This window comes from Lissotriton helveticus, chromosome 2_1 (assembly GCF_964261635.1).
Source record: "Lissotriton helveticus chromosome 2_1, aLisHel1.1, whole genome shotgun sequence".
NCBI classification, from domain to species: Eukaryota; Metazoa; Chordata; class Amphibia; order Caudata; family Salamandridae; genus Lissotriton; species Lissotriton helveticus.
In genome coordinates this window covers 1,165,026,885-1,165,045,998 of record NC_136059.1, presented here as the reverse complement: position 1 = coordinate 1,165,045,998, position 19,114 = coordinate 1,165,026,885, and positions in this window count along the sequence as shown.

Sequence of the window (19,114 nt, the reverse complement as noted above, 5' to 3'; positions counted from 1 at the left end):
TTCAGTACCTGGCATAATCCCACCCCCGAGACATATCCCCCTCTCCTGTCCTCCCTTTTCTCCCCACCCACCCCCAAAAACCTAGGTAATCAGGCATAGCCTGGGCGATGTGTGTCTGATAAACTGCCCCACCATCCCCCTTGATATATAAAAATACAATATCAATGGTGACTGTCCATCCTTTGTTTTCAAAATAGCCTTTTATAGTCCTGTGGTTAGTGACCTATCACTTAGGGGATTCCCCTCTTTTTTCTTTCTTTGTTAATTCTTCCAGAAAGCCCTGTGCTTGGATCTCAGATGAGAAGGTACAAGAGGTTCCTTTATATTTAATTTTGAGTCTGGCCGGGTTCTGAAGAAATATTGAGTTGAATGGGCAAAATCTTGCTTGAAAAAAAAATGAAATCCCATTATAAGATTTTGGATCGTTAGGTCGGCCTTGATCATACACCAACTGTCTCAGCAGGAAATTTCCGAAAAATACCAATATAGCCCTAGGTCTTTCTTGGGGCTGTTTTCTCATCATGAATGGGCCTCAGTGAGCACGTTGGATCTCACTGTCCCAGTCTACCTTCACTCGCTCAGGGAAGGTGCTCTTCAAGACACAACTATGTACAATCTAGTGTTGCTACCTTCCACTCCCTCCGGAACCCCCAAAAATCGAGAGATGTTTCTTTGCTCTCTGTTTTCCTGCTCCTCTAGTTTGAGCATTACACCGGACAAAGAATCTCCCTGGCAGGTATTCTGCACTTTTAGGGATTCCATCTCAACTTCGAGAGTCTCTGTCCGTGTTTCCACAGATGTCAATCTCTCAGCAATATCTCCACAATTTTTTATTTATTTTACGGATTCCTGCTTGTACTTTTTTATTTGCAACTCTGGCTCTGCGCCCATCAATCCTAACTTCCTCTTGCATCTGTTTGATGGACATAAAAATCCCTGTTAATGTGGGTTCTTTTGCTTGTGTGTCCATTCTTAGCTCTTCTTTCGGACCTTCTTCTGGTCCTTCTTCTTGAGGTACAGGCAATGTATTGGAATAATCCCATCTTAACTGCTTGCCGACATACTACCTCTGACTGTCTTTTCTTTTTTTCCCCTGTAAGCTTCTTCCTTTGTGTTGTTTGAGTCCTATCTTCCAATGAACTACTGCCAGATTCTAAGAAACCCTCACAGTTAGATGAGGTATCTTCCTGCCCGGAAGGATCCGCTTAATCAGTTAACAAGAAGAATCTCTCGCCTACTACATTAGGCGATTGTTCTCCTCTACATCATCGCCCCATACTGGGGAGCCTGACACCCACCAAGGTCTCCAATCTCGCCTTCCCCATATTTTCCTTAATCTGGCTGGGTGTCTCACCTTCCAAGCTTGGTGCTTCAGCCCCCTCCGTACCCAGCAAAACCTCTTCCCTCTTTTCCTCTTTTTCACCTTCCTTTAGAGTCTCAGGGCAGGAGGCCAGTGGTTCAGGAGGACGAACAGCATTTCTTGACCTCCTGCCGGATTCTGGGCCCCCTGCCTGCCCATGATCCAAATACTCAACCTGTCACTCTCCACGCCCCATGAAGACTACCTCGGCAGGGCATTCCATCTTGCCTGGGCAGGTCAACAATACCATACCTGGGGATTCAACTGGACAGAACCATAGACAGAATGGGGGAGTTCAATTACTCTGCCCTTACTTTGCAAATCCAGTCAGATTTGGCTCACTGGCGTTGGCTTCAACTATCTTGACTAAGCCGGATAGCAGCTGTAAAAATGACAATCTTTTTTAAGATCTTAAGATCCTCTACATCTTCCAATCACTTTGTGGTCCCAACAAGTAGGAAACTATACTTTTATCTCAGGTAGTAAAAAGTCTGCAACTCCACAGACAGCTCCTTTACCATTAGACGCTCTAGGGCAGACTAAGTGTCCTCGTGATCACAAGGTATTACCAGGCAACACAACTCTGCTTTCTGGTGGAGTGGGGCAGACCGACCACCAAAAAACCCTTGTGCTTTATGGATCAGGTGGTTGCTGGGACCCGTGTTTTTAAGGACCCTCAAAGACTGGGAAGAGAATTAATATAGAGTGAAGCACAGTGCACACAACATGGCTTGCACCAAAGTGGCCTACAAAATAGCCTTGCAGTGTTACCTCACTCCTGTCCCTCTCCAGAAGTGGTGTCTAGGGAGGGCTGGGAACTGCTGGAGAGGCTGTGGAGGGATGGGTACTTTACTGCATCTTCTCCGGCACTGTCCGAAGTTGACCAGGTACTGGGGGAAGATACTTGATGATATTGACTAGGCTTTTAACAAACAAATCCTGAGGTTTCCTGCATACACCATATTTGGGTTCTCTAATCCTTTGACATACCTCCTAAAGTTGATGAGAGGGCGGCAGATGGACCTGGCATTGGGCGCTGCTCGTCAGGCTGTACTATGGGACTCTGACAAATCTCCCGAGTATACGACTTGGCTGCATAAATGGTGGTACATCCTGGGAATGGAAAACCTATTCCTGGCTATGGAGTCTAAACAAGATATCTACCAAGACCTGTGGGCTCCCTTCATCAATATACTCTCTACTAAATTCATTGAGTTGACCTGACTTCAACCACTGAATCGAACACAATCACCTGGGAGTATTGTGCAGAGCTTAAGACTCACTCTGCCATCAGTCTCGAATGCATTGCCAGATAGCACTCGATTGTTTGTGTATTAACTTACTCAGAAGTGACAGGATGTTTTATGGGGATAAAATTGGGTTATGCTGTTTGCCTGCTTTTACCTTACGCTGCCGGCCTGGTAGCTGTAGGTGACAGCTGTGTATGCCAACTGCCCTCTAGGAGGCTATCCGTGATAAAACAGAATGGATCCATACATCTTTAATGAGGCAGTAACTGATTTTCGCTTTTGGAATAGCGTGAGACTTGCTTCTTTTGTTTTGGGCGCTACCTGAAATGTTTGCTGGCTCATTATACAACAACATTACGGTTTATAATTGAGCACCGCTTTATTTCTAAATCACCCAAACTCACAGGGGCTAATTCGCTACGGTTATGGAAAACGTCGTTTAGTGAACTCTGCACAAATTACTCGTATGCCTACGCTAAGATGGACATTTTGCCTAGGGCCATTAATTTTTTCCTATACAGTATAATCTTGTGTAAATCCTAATTAATAGGTTTCTCGTATTTTACAAAGTTTTATGGTTTGAGTGAAAAATGCAATGTAAACGAACACCCAATGCATTAGGTATATTGAGTGATTTTTGCACCCGAGGGCATACATTGAGCGCAGTTTTCATTCATTCAGACGACTTCCGAATACAGAAGTCGGGGCCTCATTTATGAAAAGTGACGCATCGCTGCGTGAAAACAGCGGTGCGTCACTTTTCACTGCGCCCTCCTTGCGAGACCAATGATGCGTCATATTTACAGTATGACGCATCATGGCGCAAGGAGTTACAGATACGTCAGTATTTCTGACGTATCTGTATGGCGCAAAAGTGACGCATTGCTGGAGTGTGTCACAAACGTGACGCAACTCCAGCAATGTGTCCTTTCACATGGGGCAAGCCCCATGTGAAAGGGTCTGCATCAGTCTTACGCCTGCTGTGAGGCAGGCGTAAGAAATTGACGCATTTGTGTCCTAGAAGTGGCGCAGTGAAATCTTATAGATTTCACAGCGTCACTTCTATGACCCTGTGTTGCGTCAGAACACCCCCCCTGCATACATTATACCTGGCGTACGTATAATGTAGCGCAGGGGTTTATAAAGTGACGCATCTACCTAGATGCGTCACTTTGTAAATATGGTGCAACATGGCACATTTTTTACGCTGCACCGGCAGTGTAAAAGTGACGCACGGCCTCATAAATGAGGCCCCCGGTGTTTTGTTCATTTTTTTAATGTGACGGTGATATACGTGCATTTTTCATGCTGCCAACTACCCACGCGTAAATCATATAATTAATGTAACTTTTCACAAAAATAGATAGATATTATATTAGTTATATATTAATATGGACAAATATACACAATTGTTGCCACCTCTAATTGTTACTTACCCAAACAGTTTCCTCGAATTAAGTGGAAACGATAGGCATGATGGAATTTTTACACGTTGACAGGCTTTTACATCGGGTGGGTATGGCATGTGCTCAGCACTGGCTGTAACTAAAAAAATTACATTGAAGCTGATACTGTCCGTGCCCTATATTCATGTCTTTAGGTATCCCGGGATGAACTACACTGCAGGGCATGTGGTGTACAGGAATCTCATACATGATACAAAATCACTTTTCCAAATAAATGATCTGTGCAGAGCCTATTTTTTTATTTTTAAGGCTGAGGTAATAATGCGATGGGCAAGGATACCCTCTCGGGTAAGATGTGCATTACAAACACACATGATAACATGGGTGTTTAATCATGCTTGTTTTAGAATGCTAAGATACAAGTTTCTAAGCAAATGTCAACAGAAAGCAACTTTAATTATTATTTACCCACTGCTGCAACCCCAAGAAGAAATTTGACCAAAGGGCTAATGCAACCTTACTTTATCACACTTGAAAACAAAATATAGTGAGGTCCAAGAAATGCTTCAAGGGCTGTATCATGATGAGCTTTGCTGGTGCGGTGCACAGCGAGCCCCTTTTCCACACTCCTGCAGTGGGTAAACTCAGGGCCTTAAGTGGGCCGGGTCTCACTGGGTCTGAGCACCAGCAGTTATTAAAGAGGGCTTTGAAACGGGTCTCTATCGGGCTCTGTTTTGTGCCCTAGCACACACGTCCTTTTTTCCGTATTGCAGTGACTGCAGGCACATCCATGTGCGCTGCTCACACTCAGGGCGGGACTGGCTACCAGGTGTTTTGGCATGCTGCCGAGTTGGAGGCTGATGTCACTGAGGTGGAGGCTAATTTCGTTGATGGAGACCTGCGTGTTCTTCGAAATACGAATTTTGTTCAGCACACGCCGGTCCCGATCACCGAAATCAGCCACCAGCTCAGCAGCATGCCAAAACCCCTGGTAGCCAGTCCGGCCCTGCTCACACTGCTCACTTCTCACTAGTGGAGAAGTTACGGCATGACGTCATGCCAGGTGAGCATCGTAGGATAAGGGAAATCCATTAAAGAGAGTCATTTTCTCTCTGGATTTCCGTTCTCTGTTTGAAACTCAGGAGCAGCAACATTGTGGTGGTGTCACCAGGGCTTTAAGTGGCAGCTTTTTCAATATTAAATACAACAAGCCAGAGTTGCTGCTTATTTATCTTATGCAACTAACAACCCTTGACAAAGCCAATAGTCCTAACTTGTTGTAGGTATGATGTTATTTGTTATAGCATATATTTGGATGCAATGACCGAAACAGCAAAATACAAGTTGGCCGGCACACTATGATAAGCACAGATTTTTAGCTTGTGTTTTTAAGCCACACCCTTAATTACATTGGCCACGCTCCTTTGAGGGACCCCCCAAGTTTTTTCATCCCACTTAAAGACCTGGGTAAACTGAATTCATTTAACTCGATATTTCTCTGAGTAAGTGCTCTATTTTCTGATAGTATAACGCAGAAACAGAAAGAGGAAACCTTTGCTCACTGTTTCCGAATTGGCCCAGCGCTGAACGTGTAAATCCCATCATGAAACGGCCCCAAGTTTGCAAAATGGGTCTGAATTGTGTGGGCACGGATTTCACAATAAATACTTTTGCACACTGATGAATAATTAAGAGAAGCAAATTAACTATTTTTGTCGTATGAGAAAGTAATGTTAGATTGACATGAGTAAGGCTTTAGACCTGGTGAGTTTTCAGTTTGCACATTTAAATGTGTGTGGTTTTCCAGAGCTTGATACTAACTCATCTTCCCCTGCCCTGCCTGTGTACCACCGAGCCCAGACTTGACCTTCAGGTTTCATATTAATTGTAAGAAATTCACTCAGCTCAATGGTCTGCTTGCACTGTAACATTTATGAAACATCTTTTTCTTCCTGATGTTCCTAGAGAAGACAGATTTTACAACTGAGGTGATGTTTACATTTTCAATGAAGTATTGTTTTGTGTATAAGGCATACAGAAGCATATTATTTAGAAGTAGTGTAAATGTTAAGTTTGCCCTTTGACAAGTTTTCTATTTACTCATTGGTTGTGATATGTCATTTATATTTGTCATACCACGGGACTGCATTCTTTTTTTTCAGACAAGAAATGTATAAAGGCTCACTATTTTGGAGACAGACCAGTTCTTTTCCTCAATTCTCTTTGAGACAGACTTCACAACGCATTACTTACTTTAATGCTTAGAATATTTACCCCAGCCTTACTCCAGCCTTACTGAGCAGTTGTTATGACAAATACTCCTTGATTCTCATTTGCCTTGTCCTAGACCGTATCCGACATTGGCTATTGACTAAATTAGGGCTTACTTTCCGCTGGCAATGATTTTACATTTATTTGCCTTTTGAGGATTTTGAAATAACTGACTAATCAATGTCTTTTGCTTTTTGTATTGAGTCTTAATTTTCAATAAACATAGTGCTCCTTTGCTCCTTCTCAGAGGCACGCCCCCCTCTGAATGTGGTTCTGTATCAGAATAGTATATTGCTTGAATATCTGTTTCATTAGAATTCCATCATTATAACATATATGTAATTTACTCAAATTACTATGTTTTTCACCTACATGTTGTTTTTGAATGAATTTTCTATGTAAGCATTTGCTGAACTGTTGATTCTGGAAATTGACAAATATTTAAATCTGACAGAACCACTTCTTGTTTATGTGCTACTTCATACCCAGGTTCTGAGGAATACAGGGTTACCCCATTGGTGCTTAATGTTCAGTGGAATAAATGGGCAGGACATTCCTCACATATTGATCTCTTCCTTGATAATGAATGTAAAAACGCTAAAGATAATCCAGGTCAGTGATGGGAACCCTGCTCACATTTGAGACATTACAAGCCATACTGCATGGTATGTGGTATATGGTATCCCGCTTCCATAATAGTGTTCTTTATATGACATGTTGTGTTTCTGTAGTTCTGTGTTTCCTGCAAAATATGAGTCTTGTACCTCACATACTGACAACTATGTTGCATTTATGTGTTTCAATGAGTTCATGGCATAAATTGCAGGGGCGGCTGGTGGATTTTGAAAGTAGTGGGCGAAAAATGGTATCATAGTATAACGAGCGAGCTGGAACTGCAAAAGGAGGGTGCGGGGGGTTCCCCCCCCCACAAGAACATTTTTCAAGAAATGGATTCAAATGGTGGCTTTTACACATCATATATACTGCAAATTGTTGTAAACACAGGGTCCAAATATAGCATTTTAACGCACAAGTGAGAAGAAAACATTAGAAATATATTAAAAAATATGCCCAATCCTCTAACTGGTCTGCTTGCAAAATGACCCCCAAACCAAGCACACAATACCAATGGAAACAGGCCCTCTAAGTGTTTTCTAACTGTAACACATCTCTGCCTCTTTACTATATCGGTTAATTAAGTCATCAAGGTTCACACCATTGGTAACTCCGTACATTGCAACTAGTTACCTTAAAAATTAGATGGCGAAAGAGATCCATCCCAGGATTGCAGTTCTTCCTTGACTTTTTTAAGATTAGCCGGATAAACAGAAATTATATTCCAGCAAACAGTTTTTAGTTTGTAAAATATAACATTTGTATACTATAAAGGAACACAGACAGAAGGAACACATAACAGAAATTGAGGGGCAGATCTGTTTCCAGTACACACTTCAGATAAGTGAACAATTGGTAAGTGCAGTATGTATTAATTCTCTACAATGAACGGCACATGGAAGAAAAGCTATTTGTGACTTACCAACAGTATTGTAAAACCCTATATTTTCAAGTGACACTTGTACAAAACCTTGGGACATTATTATCTCCTTTAATAACACATACTGCGATGAAAACCCCTTAGATGTTCTTAAACAATGACAACCTGGATGGTGCTTCCATATTAAATGGAAATAATGGCGCTTACAGTCATCAGAGCATAACAAGTAGGCGGCCGAGCACCGCCTTGGACACTCTCCCAGTTAATACCATTCGTGCATGTAGTGCAGTGTTCATTTCTGGTTCTGTCTCGCAGTTCCATTTCAAATTATGGCAACTGTTGCTCCAGGCCACACCGGTGACCTGAGGTGTTATCGCACTCTTAGTTCAGATGCCTGGTTTGGTGAACATTTTTGAAGTATTTTGCTCTTTGCCTTTGCACAAAATGCTGACGTCAATATTGAAGATGTCGACCAGAGTGAATTTCCTTCACCATCGCATCAGCTGACAAAAGTTCCAGAACTTTTCAGCTAGTGGCTCCAAGGGGTAATTTCTTGAGATTACCGCAATGTTCAAGCCCCCTTGGTAGTGCTTAGCGGTGGTTTAATTCACGGTGTGAGCTGTAGAAGACCCTAACTCACACCAGGGAAGATGGGTGTCACTCTGAGAATGATGACACAGGTTGGTGAGAGAAGAGAAGGAGGCTGAAGGACATGATACTGGGTTAGAGGTCTACCTGAGGGTCGCAAAGAGTATTTCACCCGGAAGAACTAAAAATAAATATCACAAGCGCTCGTGATAATTCAATGTATAGCACTATTGTTGGCTAGGTGCTCATGTCATGTTACAGGTTATCATTTGAACACACATCCCTAAGCCACTTTAAAGCACTGGAAAAAAATAACAATTTGTTTTTACATCTAATGCAGCAGAAGCTTAATTATCATTTTACCTAATCTGGAGTTACACTTTTTGTGTAAAATAAGTTAGGATACATTATGTTGTACTTTTAAATCAACAGCAGGGCATAGGTGGTTTACCAATCAGGAAGGAAACAGTGTATGCAGCCGTCCTTGGTGGGAATGCACACTCGTTACTACAGTTGGTATTTTTCTCCCCACCTAAGGGCTTGCCTATCAACCGGGTCGCAGTGGCACCGGATCCATGGGTATGAGTGGCCCACTAAAATCCAATTAAGACTGGTTTTGATTATCAAATGAGGGGAGGGGAAATTTTACCTTCTTGCACGAGGGGGCACAACATCCTTGCTTCGCCGCCACTTCCTCTCTATAAAACTAACCTCTGCCTGCCCACCCCCTTCCACCCACTGTCTCGCTGCCAGCCCGCGGCCCACCCTGGTCCTGCCAGACACTTAATTCTGACAAACTCTGTTGGGCAGATTAGAAGTGCCCATTTGAGCTGTTTCTGACCCCCTGATGGGCTAATGATCATGGTGGGCACGGGGCTGGCTGAAGGGAGGGCTGACTTGGTGGTGGTCCTGGACCTTTCAGCTCTACCCTGGGTCACCTGTAGTTGATTATGAATGAGGGCTTCGCCCTGGACAGGGACGGTGCATCATGAGATGCCCTGGAGTCGTATGTTATGTATCAAACTATGTGTATTTTCCATACCTCATCTAGTCAAAGGTGAAAGCATGTTTAAATGGATGTTGATGACATTATTTGCCCAAGAACCCTTGGTGGGGAATGAGAATTGCTGGCACCAGGACGCCTGCCCCTGCGGGGTGTATATAGGAAGAATCTGTGGCTACAATACATTTGTGAACCAAGGACTTCAGAATAATGGCAATACATTTGTGTTTATCAAGGACTTCAGAATAATGGCTAGATGTGTTTGGGTTCATTTATCTCAAGAGTCACTTGCTGCACAACATGGGTGTGGCTTTTCTTTTTTCCTTGCTTTTATATCTGACTCATATTTCCTGTAGGGCGCGTGTCACTATGGTGTGTGCTGGTGTCTGCAGACTGTGGCAGTGCAGGCCAGTCTCCATGACCCCTGACCTCTGAAGCCCCTTGTTTTGTTTCGTGGTCAAACGCAAAGGCCACACTTCACCAATCTCCTGGAAGCAGGGCCCCCTGCGCTTCGTCACTGTCCGAAGCCAGGAGCAGTGACACCCTAGTGGTTTTGGGGGTGCGAGCAGGGAAGGGGGGCAGTAAACAGGCTTCCTGCGCGGAGGTACAAACGCTTCAGAGATAACAGCGTCACATTGAGAGGAGACTGGCATCGAGCTTGGTGCCGAGGAGCAGGGCACGGGGCGGCGAAGGGGCCACTGCCAGGGAGAGCTGAAGGTACGACCAAGAGCAGAGGGCACTGCCAGCTAACTGCCAAGGCCGGAGTCCACCTGCTCCATTAGGCCTCTGCTCTGCGGAGCGTTAATCGAAGCTCACTCATATTCATACACACTGTTGTTGCCCCCTGGGGCCTGCTATTAAGTCCTGGCGTGCATTTTCAGAGTGAGTGCCCCCCTTCCCCTCATGTGTTTTGAGCCACACACCCAGAGCCCGCCGCCGACCTTCTGGCTTGAATGCTCCACATGTAATGTTAATAGCTGATTTTACTGCTATAGCAGCACCGCCGCCTCGTCAGTAAAGTTAAAGCTATATCATTGAATACAATACTGAATGTCCTCTAGAAGCTGCAATGAAGTGAACTAACTTATTTTAGCTAACAAAATGGCCAATATTTAATTGTCTGTATTCTGTTTTTGATATGAATGATTTTTAGAGGCTAATTAGTACTGTAAAATGTAGTATGATGCATGTCGAAACTTAAAATTGATGTATAATATTTTAATTCTTTTTAACTCTTTTTATCAGATTGTATATGCTTTTATGATATTTTGTATATCGAGTAAAGCTCATACTATAACTAACTTATTATCCATCTCGAGAATACTCACTGTACAGCCAAGCTACTTCCAGGCCTGGCTACCTCAATCCTGCGAGCTCGATGTTCTTTCGCGCTGGGCTCCGACTTATGATTGAGTGTTGAAGACAGCGTGACTGACAATGACACAAGCAAACTGGAAAATGCTGAATTGACCCAGACCCCAGCACACCAGTCACCTCAATAAACAACTGTTACTGGATCTCTCACAAGGAAAAAAAGCAGAGGCCACTGTCACACCCCACTACTTTCCCGAAGCCGGACTGGCCTGCCCCCAGCCTTTAGTATTAATAGTGAGCTTCTGACTCCTCCCTGGGCTTTACGAATAACGCCCAAATTAAAAGCTTTATTCTGGCAGTGATACACAGATCCTGCCCACCTGTGTGTCGTCCCTGCTCTGCTTTCTGGCTCCACGTCGAAGAAATCTTCGCCCAGCCAAAAGCATGCGCAACAGAGCCAGCCAAGAGCCATCATCCCCAGACCCCCACCCCATCAGAGAAACACCCGGATTTGCGGCGGTCGCTTAGGTGGACGTTAGCGCACTAGCAGGCAGCGGTCCGACCGGTATTTTGTGACCCGTTTTAGCAAAGGCCCCGTCTCCTCCCTCAAGAGGTGGTTTGTCGAGAATTACCTGCGGCGTTTGCTGTTCCAGATCTCGAGAGAGGATCCAGTATGGCTCCAAAGAATGCGGCGGGCGGCGCTCCCTCCAAGGCAGCTATGGCAGCTGCCGCTCGTAAAGCCAGGAGTGAGGCTCTGACAGCGGCCACAGAGAAACAGGTCCATTGCAAGGGTGCTCCTGCCCTCAGTGAAAACTCCCCCGGGCAGAATCATAGACTGCGGTTGCCGGACCCGTCGCCGAGAGGAAAAGGCGGGGCCCTGGGCAGTGGTGCCGTGAAGAACAGGCTAAGGAGCCCCACGGTGGTGGAGCTGATGAAACGAGGAAAAGAGCTGGCTGGTAACGGGCGCAAAGCGGAGGCAAACAAAGGAAACAATGAAACTACTGGAACAACATTGGAGATGGACCAGGTGCTAAGGTGGTGAGTCCAGGGAGCGCTGGGATGATATGTCAAAGTGCTCAGGAGGGAGCAAACCTGACAAGTATAGAACAGGTTGCAGTGGATGGGGGAAAAAGGGGTGTGTGGCACCGCAGGGGCAAAACGTTGTGAATGAGCTGGAACTGAGTAAGCCACCCTTGACTGCACCACCCGTGTGCTCTGGTAGCAAAGACAGTAATGGCAGTATTGGTAATAGTGGCAAGGAAGACAGGTCATGCGATATGTTAATTCCCGATCCCATCAGGACTGCGGAGATTCAAGTGGCTGCGAGGCAGGATGGCTGTCAAGCGGTTAATGATCTGCTAGAAGATCAAAAGCGGATGGAAAAGAAAAATAGGGTGGAAATTGAAAAGGATTCGATTGGCTGTCTTTTTCCCGTGTCCAAGGAAGCAGAATGGTCGGACGATAAGATCAGCACCTCACAGGGGGCCAGTAGTCTGGAGTCAGACCCAGAGAAAAGAGAGGAGAGGAGCACCCCTCAACATCTAAAAAAGTGCAGGTGCAAAAAGGAAAGGAATATAGAGGAAGCAAAGATCTCTCATGGGATTGTTCTGCAAATTCCCCCCTTTCAGGTTCTTCTGCAAAAGCAATCCCGGTGCCCAAGGCTGACGCCACCCCCCACGCTTGAGACTATTCATCAGGCCATTTTGGCTCACTGGGAGGAGGAGCGTCTAGATAGTAGAAAAACTCAGGCAGGGATGAGGAAAATGCAGGGGGTAGTAAGGAAACTTTCAAAGGCTTTTTCTAACATGGGAGAAAGAGTGGTAAATCTGAAAGAAAGGATGATGGCCACAGCAGCCGATGCTGCTAATGCTGTAACCCTGGTGGAGGCTCATGATGCCCAGATTAAGATTATTCAATGGAAGTTAGAAGAGTCAGAAAATAGACTGAGAAGAAACACCTTCAGAGTTCTGGGGGTCCAGGAGGGTTTGGAGGGGTCCGATACCAAGAGCTATATAGTTAATCTTTTCTCGGCAGCTTTCCTGGAACTATCCGAGCGGAACTGGGCTTACGCGATCCAGAGAGCACATCGTATCCCCTTCAAACATAGAACACCAGTGAAGGAGGGTGACAAACCACGGGCAAATTGGTCTTTTTTGGAAATTTCCTTTTGCGACAGTCCATTTTGGATAAAGCGAGGCCGGATGCCAGGAGAACGAGCGGGGGGTCTCATTTTTTGTAAGGCCCGATTTCTGCCACATAACAGTAGAAAGACACTGGAGGTTAAGGCAGCTGCTGAAACCGTTTCAGATTCAAGCATATCTGGTGTATCCTACACAGCTAAGAATTATCAACCAGGGAACCACTCTCTATTTCTCCTTGGAAATGAAGGCAAAAGAGTATCTGGACTCCCTGGACAAGAAGTATGTTTAATTCGTAGTGATGTTCGGGGGTGGCAATGGTGTTGAGGGGGTTTGGAGGGGAAAGGGGGGGTAGTATTCTATATGCTATTGGTTTTTTATGAATGTATAGTGAGGGGGGTGGATGTTGGGTGTAGAATGGGGGAAGGGGGGCATTTATTTTTACTTTAAAAAAAAAAGAAAACAAAATGGGGTGTATATCGAGAAAGCGATGCCTTGCTTTTTCAGGGTTTGAGGGTCTAATATTGATTTGGTTGTGTTTATAGGACCTATTGCCTTCTAGGACTGCACACATCATATGCACAGACCTTGGTCTGGGCACTTCAAGGGGGGGTAGGCAGAACTGACCTGGGGTTGGGTGGTGGTAAGGGGGGTCACAAGGGGGGAAGGGTGGGTAAGAGTGGGGTGGTGGTGGATATTTTACAGGGTGAGGGGGGCTGCAAGAGAGGGGTGAAAAATGAAAAATTAAAATGTATCTGGTGCAATGGTGTCAACGATTTGAAGCATGTAAGGTCAGTATTTGTGTGGTCCCTGTTTAGGGATTGGGCAATAGTGTTAGGACAAAAGTACGATGAGGAAACTTAGGATATGTTCCGTGAATATAGGGGGGTTCAACGATTGAAATAAAAGGCAGAAATATTTTAAAAAAAAGAAAAACCCGGATTTGCACATATTTGTCCACCGAGCAGCCAGCACAATGTATTGCTAGCTACTCGGTGTTCCAGCTCACATTTTTTTAATCCCTCAAGGGTGGCAGGGCGGTGCCCATCTCGCCCATGAACACCAGCCCCCCCTGGTGAATGGGTGACAAGAACAGGGCTCAATTGAGAGCTCTAGAATTGAGGCTAAAGGGAATGCAAGTTTTCACAGAGCCTGTTTACGAGTCTTCAGATTTCTTGCTCATCCAAACTTTTGCTTTTTGGGAACACACACAGAGAAATAGTTACAAAAAGACCAATTGTAATTAGATGCTAGTTGACTTATTTTAGGGCACATCCATAATTACATAGGGTAGGCCTCTTTTAAAGAGTTCCTTGTAATGCTTATTTGGCCAAAACGTTTTCACAGACTCCTTACCTTTTTCATCTCACTTAAGCATGGTTTGTACAAAGCTGTTTTAAGGTCAAAGAACGTGGGCAAATGGGCTCCCACCCTTCCAATGGTTCCCCATTGTAAAGAGAGCTCTGTGTCTCTCACTTCTGTCTTTCTCTGTCTTAACCTCTCCTTTTCATTCTGCCTTCCTCTATCTCTGACCCTGTGTCTTTCTTGCTATATCTTTGGTGAGCTATTTCCTATATTTTTATCTAACTTCTTTTTCTCCTCACGGATCTCTTGCTCTCCCATCTCCCTCTTTTACATGGGCTCACCCCGCCATACCTCTCTCTGAGTGTATCTCTCTGCCTCCCTCTAGCTCACTATTTACCACATCTTGCTCTATCAACCAGGATCTCTTCTCTACTTCTCTCCTCCTCTCGTTCAACCTCTCCTGTCTCTACAATACTTCTCTCACTTTATGTCTGTCTTGTTATACCTCATCTCTACCTCACCAATCATTAAATCTCCATACTTCTCTATATCTTACTTCTTTATCTGTTTACCTCATGTCTACTTCTGTCATCTCTCTCCACAACTCTCACCCTCTCTTTCTCTTTCTCATCCTCATATATCTTTATCTTATTCCCCTATCTACTTCACCTCACTTGTTTTACTTTGCCTTCTCTTTCTTCCTCTCTCTGCCTATCACTACACTTCTCCCTAACTAACATATCCCTTTATACTAACTCTCCATTTTGAACATTTGTATACCTCAACTATTTCTCACAAATAGACTTATCTGTACTTCATCTCCTACAACCTCACCACAACCGTATCTCTATATCCCTATGTATCTAGTACTTCTCTTTCTACTTCAACTATCTCTACCCAGCATGTTTCTGCCTTACCTGTATCTCTCAAGTGCACCTGTCGCTACCCCACCCTTCATGATCTAATCTCTCTAATACATTCTGTTCTTACTTCTCTGTGAGAAAGACATCCTTTTTGCCCTGATCACCCCCATTTGTTGACTGATCCTGGTGGTTACTGACTCTGACTGTGCCCTGGGCTTTGCTAATCATGTCCAGGGCCAGTTCTCTGTTTAAAACGTATATGATAATTAGGTTTAATTACTATTGTTACTGATAGCCTACCTTTATCTCACTAGCATATGGTAGGGCATGTAGGTTTAGAGGTCCAGTAGATTTAAAGCACTTAAGTGTGTACTGTTGTGGTGACTGCTGACATTTTAAAAGTAAGCCCTGCCTTGCGGGCTGGTTTTGAAATAAAACTAAGATCAAATTCAACTTTGGAATAAAGGTACTTCCGAAATATTAAAGTACCTTATTTTTACATATGTTACTCCTATGATCTGTCCTAGGTGCCCCAAGGGTAAGGTGCCATGTTCAAATAAGCAGGGAAATTACAAAATATGTTTTATATGCCCTGGGGAGCAAACAAACTGCCAAATTAATTTCCGCCAATTATAGTACATTAGCTCCATAAGCTAATATGGGATAACTTCATTTAACATTAATGAAGTGTATCTTTTGACAGGAGTGAGCTAAAATATCATTCAAAGTATCAAATTGATAGTTGCACTGAATCCAACAACTTGCCATGCTTGGATGTATTATAACTCCTATAGGAAAGCAGTACTAGAACTGCCTTCCTAAAGTTACCCAATTCAGCCGTGTAGCAACCTCTTCTTATTGACCAGAATGAGGTGTGAAGGGCCTCGGCTGGGACAAAGGAGACATCTAGTGGGAGGAGTTCTTCCGCAGCAGATGCCAGGACAGGAAAGGGACTAGGTAACCAAACTGGTCTTCAAAGGGAGAAAGACAATGAGGATTGGAACTAGGCCCACCACCCATTCCTGCACCCACAGCCAGGTGAGAGCCCTTGTAATTGAATTAGGAGAGGGGCTGTAAGAGAAGTGTAGGGAAAAGTTAGCCACACCAACGGGTTTGGGTTAGCCAGACCAAAACCTCCTGGAGAGATTGTCTCCATTTAGATTTTTCGGGAATAGTGCTTTTTGGGACAAGAAAATGCCACACGTCAAGGAAAGTGGGCATCACAAATGGTGTTACACCTCACCCAATTGGTCTGGGGTCCCCCCTTTTTGTCGGCCCAGAAACCTGGATACATATGGAAGAGCTGCACAGCAACTCAGATCCTTGCCTGGAAACAAGAAGAAAAAAACTGCTGAACCCATGGTCTACACCAAGAAGGACTGCACTCATAAGGACTGCATCTGCTGCACGCTCTGGGCTTCACAAAAGAGGACTTTGTTTTCCTTAAAAGTTTACGGAGCGGACTCCTTGAAAGTAACAGATACATAGGAGCTTCAAGAAGTCACCTGCATCAACTCCACCAAGGAGAGCCCACATGACCTGCTTCCAGTGGACGTTTAAGGATTTGATCAGGTACATTTAGGGCTTTGTAGTCCCCACTCTCCAAGGAGCAACTCAGAGCTTCTGGAACCGTGTCTGGTGTTGTGGATACTTCAAGCTAACATGGGATAACTTCATTTAACATTAATAAAGTGTATCTTTTGACAGGAGTGAGCTAAAATATCATTCAAAGTATCAAATCGATAGTTGCACTGAATCCAACAACTTGCCATGGTTGGATGTATTATGACTGTTATAGAAAAGCAGTACTAGAACTGGCTTCCTAAAGTTACCCAATTCAGCCGTGTAGCAGCCTCTTCCTATTGACCAGAATGAGGTGTGAAGTGGCCTCGGCTGAGACAAAGGAGACATCTGGTGGGAGGAGTTCTTCAGCAGCAGATGCCAGGACAGGAAAGGGACTAGGTAACCAAACTGGTCTTCAAAGGGGGAAAGACAGTGAGGACTGGAACTAGGCCCACCACCAATTCCTTCACCACCAGCCAGGTGGGAGCCCCCTGTAATTGAATTAGGAGAGGGGCTGTAAGAGAAGTGTAGGGAAAAGTTAGCCACATCTGTGGGTTTGGGTTAGCCAGACCTGAACCTCCTGGAGAGATTGTCTCCATTTAGATTTTTGGGGAATAGTGCTTTTTGGGACAAGAAAATGCCATACGTCAAGGGAAATGGGCATCACAAATGGTGGCACACTGCACCCCATTGGTCAGGAGTCCCCCCTTGTTGTTGGCCCAGAAACCTGGATACATATGGAAGAGCTGCCAAGCAACTCAGATCTTTGCCTGGAAACAAGAAGAAAAAAACTGCTGAACCCATGATCTACACTCATAAGGACTGCATCTGCTGCACACTTTGGGCTTCACAAAAGAGGACTTTGTTTTCCTTAAAAGTTTACGGAGCAGACTCCTTGAAAGTAACAGATACATAGGAGTTTCAAGAAGTCACCTGCATCAACTTCACCAAGGAGAGCCCCCATGTCCAGCTTCCAGTGGACGTTTAAGGATATGATCAGGTACATTTGGGGCTTTGTAGTCCCCACACTCCAAGGAGCAACTCAGAGCTTCTGGAACCGTGGCTGGTGTTGTGGATACTTTAAGACCACAAAAGGATCTTCTGGAAGAAGGTCCAGAAGTTTGGAATCATTTGGAGAATTGTTGTTAAAAAGCTCCATAAGTTGACCTATCTGTTGTCGAGGGTCAAGCCAGCGACGTCTAACTGGGACTTGGCCTGAACTTCAGGTTTGGCCCGCTTAAACCTCTGGAGCTTTTCGCCATCGATGATGAGAAACAAGACTTCCAGGAATCACTGAGGCCTCACGCTGAAGCCAACCGCCATCATCGAACCGCAACCCTGCCTGCTGAGGAGACTCACTCGACATCGAGAGAAAAAGAACTAGAAAAGGGACTTAGTGCAAAGGCATTTTGACCGGCCACCAACCACCCCATTGTATCTGGCCCATGCTTCATCGTGGTTGGTTGAAACTTTGACTAGGTCCCGGTCAAGTGCGACCAGATGTCCTGGGTTGGCGCTTTATTCTTTTTAGCACAAGAAGTACATTTTTACATTTAATCTCTAAAAAATTCCTATTTCCAGGTACCTACATTGGATTTTGGTTGTTTTGGTGTCATTTAATCCTAAAAATATTTCCTATTTTTATAAATTGGTTTTGGATTTTTATTGTGTAGTGTGTCTTACTTATTTACTGTATTGGTATTTTTAAATGCTTTACACAACTGTCTCCTATGTTAAGTCTGACTGCCCATGAGCCAAGATACTAAGGGTTGAGTAAGGATCAATTTATTGAGACTTGACTGGGCCTTATTTGTGATTGTGGTATTATTATTAGCTGCAGGTTCCTACCTTCACCGACTAATAAACCACCTTACAATATTCTCCATCTCTACCTCTCTACCCCACTCTCCACCTCAAATCTCTCCATCTCACATCAGTCATTATCTACAAATCACAGTTCTCTTTCCCTCTGCACTCCCTGTCTCTCCTCCATTACCTGCACCTCTGCCAACTTCGTCTCTTTACATCAACATCATGTCTCTCACTGTTTCTTCTTTTCTGTCTTCTCTCCACCTTTCCCCGACCCTTCTCTGTACTTTACTATTCTCTTTATTTACACCTTGCCCAGTCCAATTTTGCTCTCTAACTCACATCTCTTTCACTCACTGCTTACCCTTTCACTTTACCTTATCACTAATTGTCTACCTTATCTCTCCACTCTTTATATATCTTTACCCTTTGCCTCACCTATATTACTACCGTACTCATTTATTTCTACCACTCACTCTACCTGTTTCTGTTTATTTCAGCCTATAATTATCTCCTGTCTGCCTCATTGTTCTCTGTACCTCCTATGTTTGATTTCACCCTTCCTACCCCATCTCTTTTTCCACCTCTATTCATCTCTGTAACTCATCACTTATTATTTACCTATCTATCTTCGCCTCTAGCTCTAACTCATCTCTTTTTTACCTTACATCTCTCTCTACCTCACACATGTTACCCTATCTCTCCATATATTTTCCTGTTCTTAGCTCTCTACCTCACTTCAAATACTT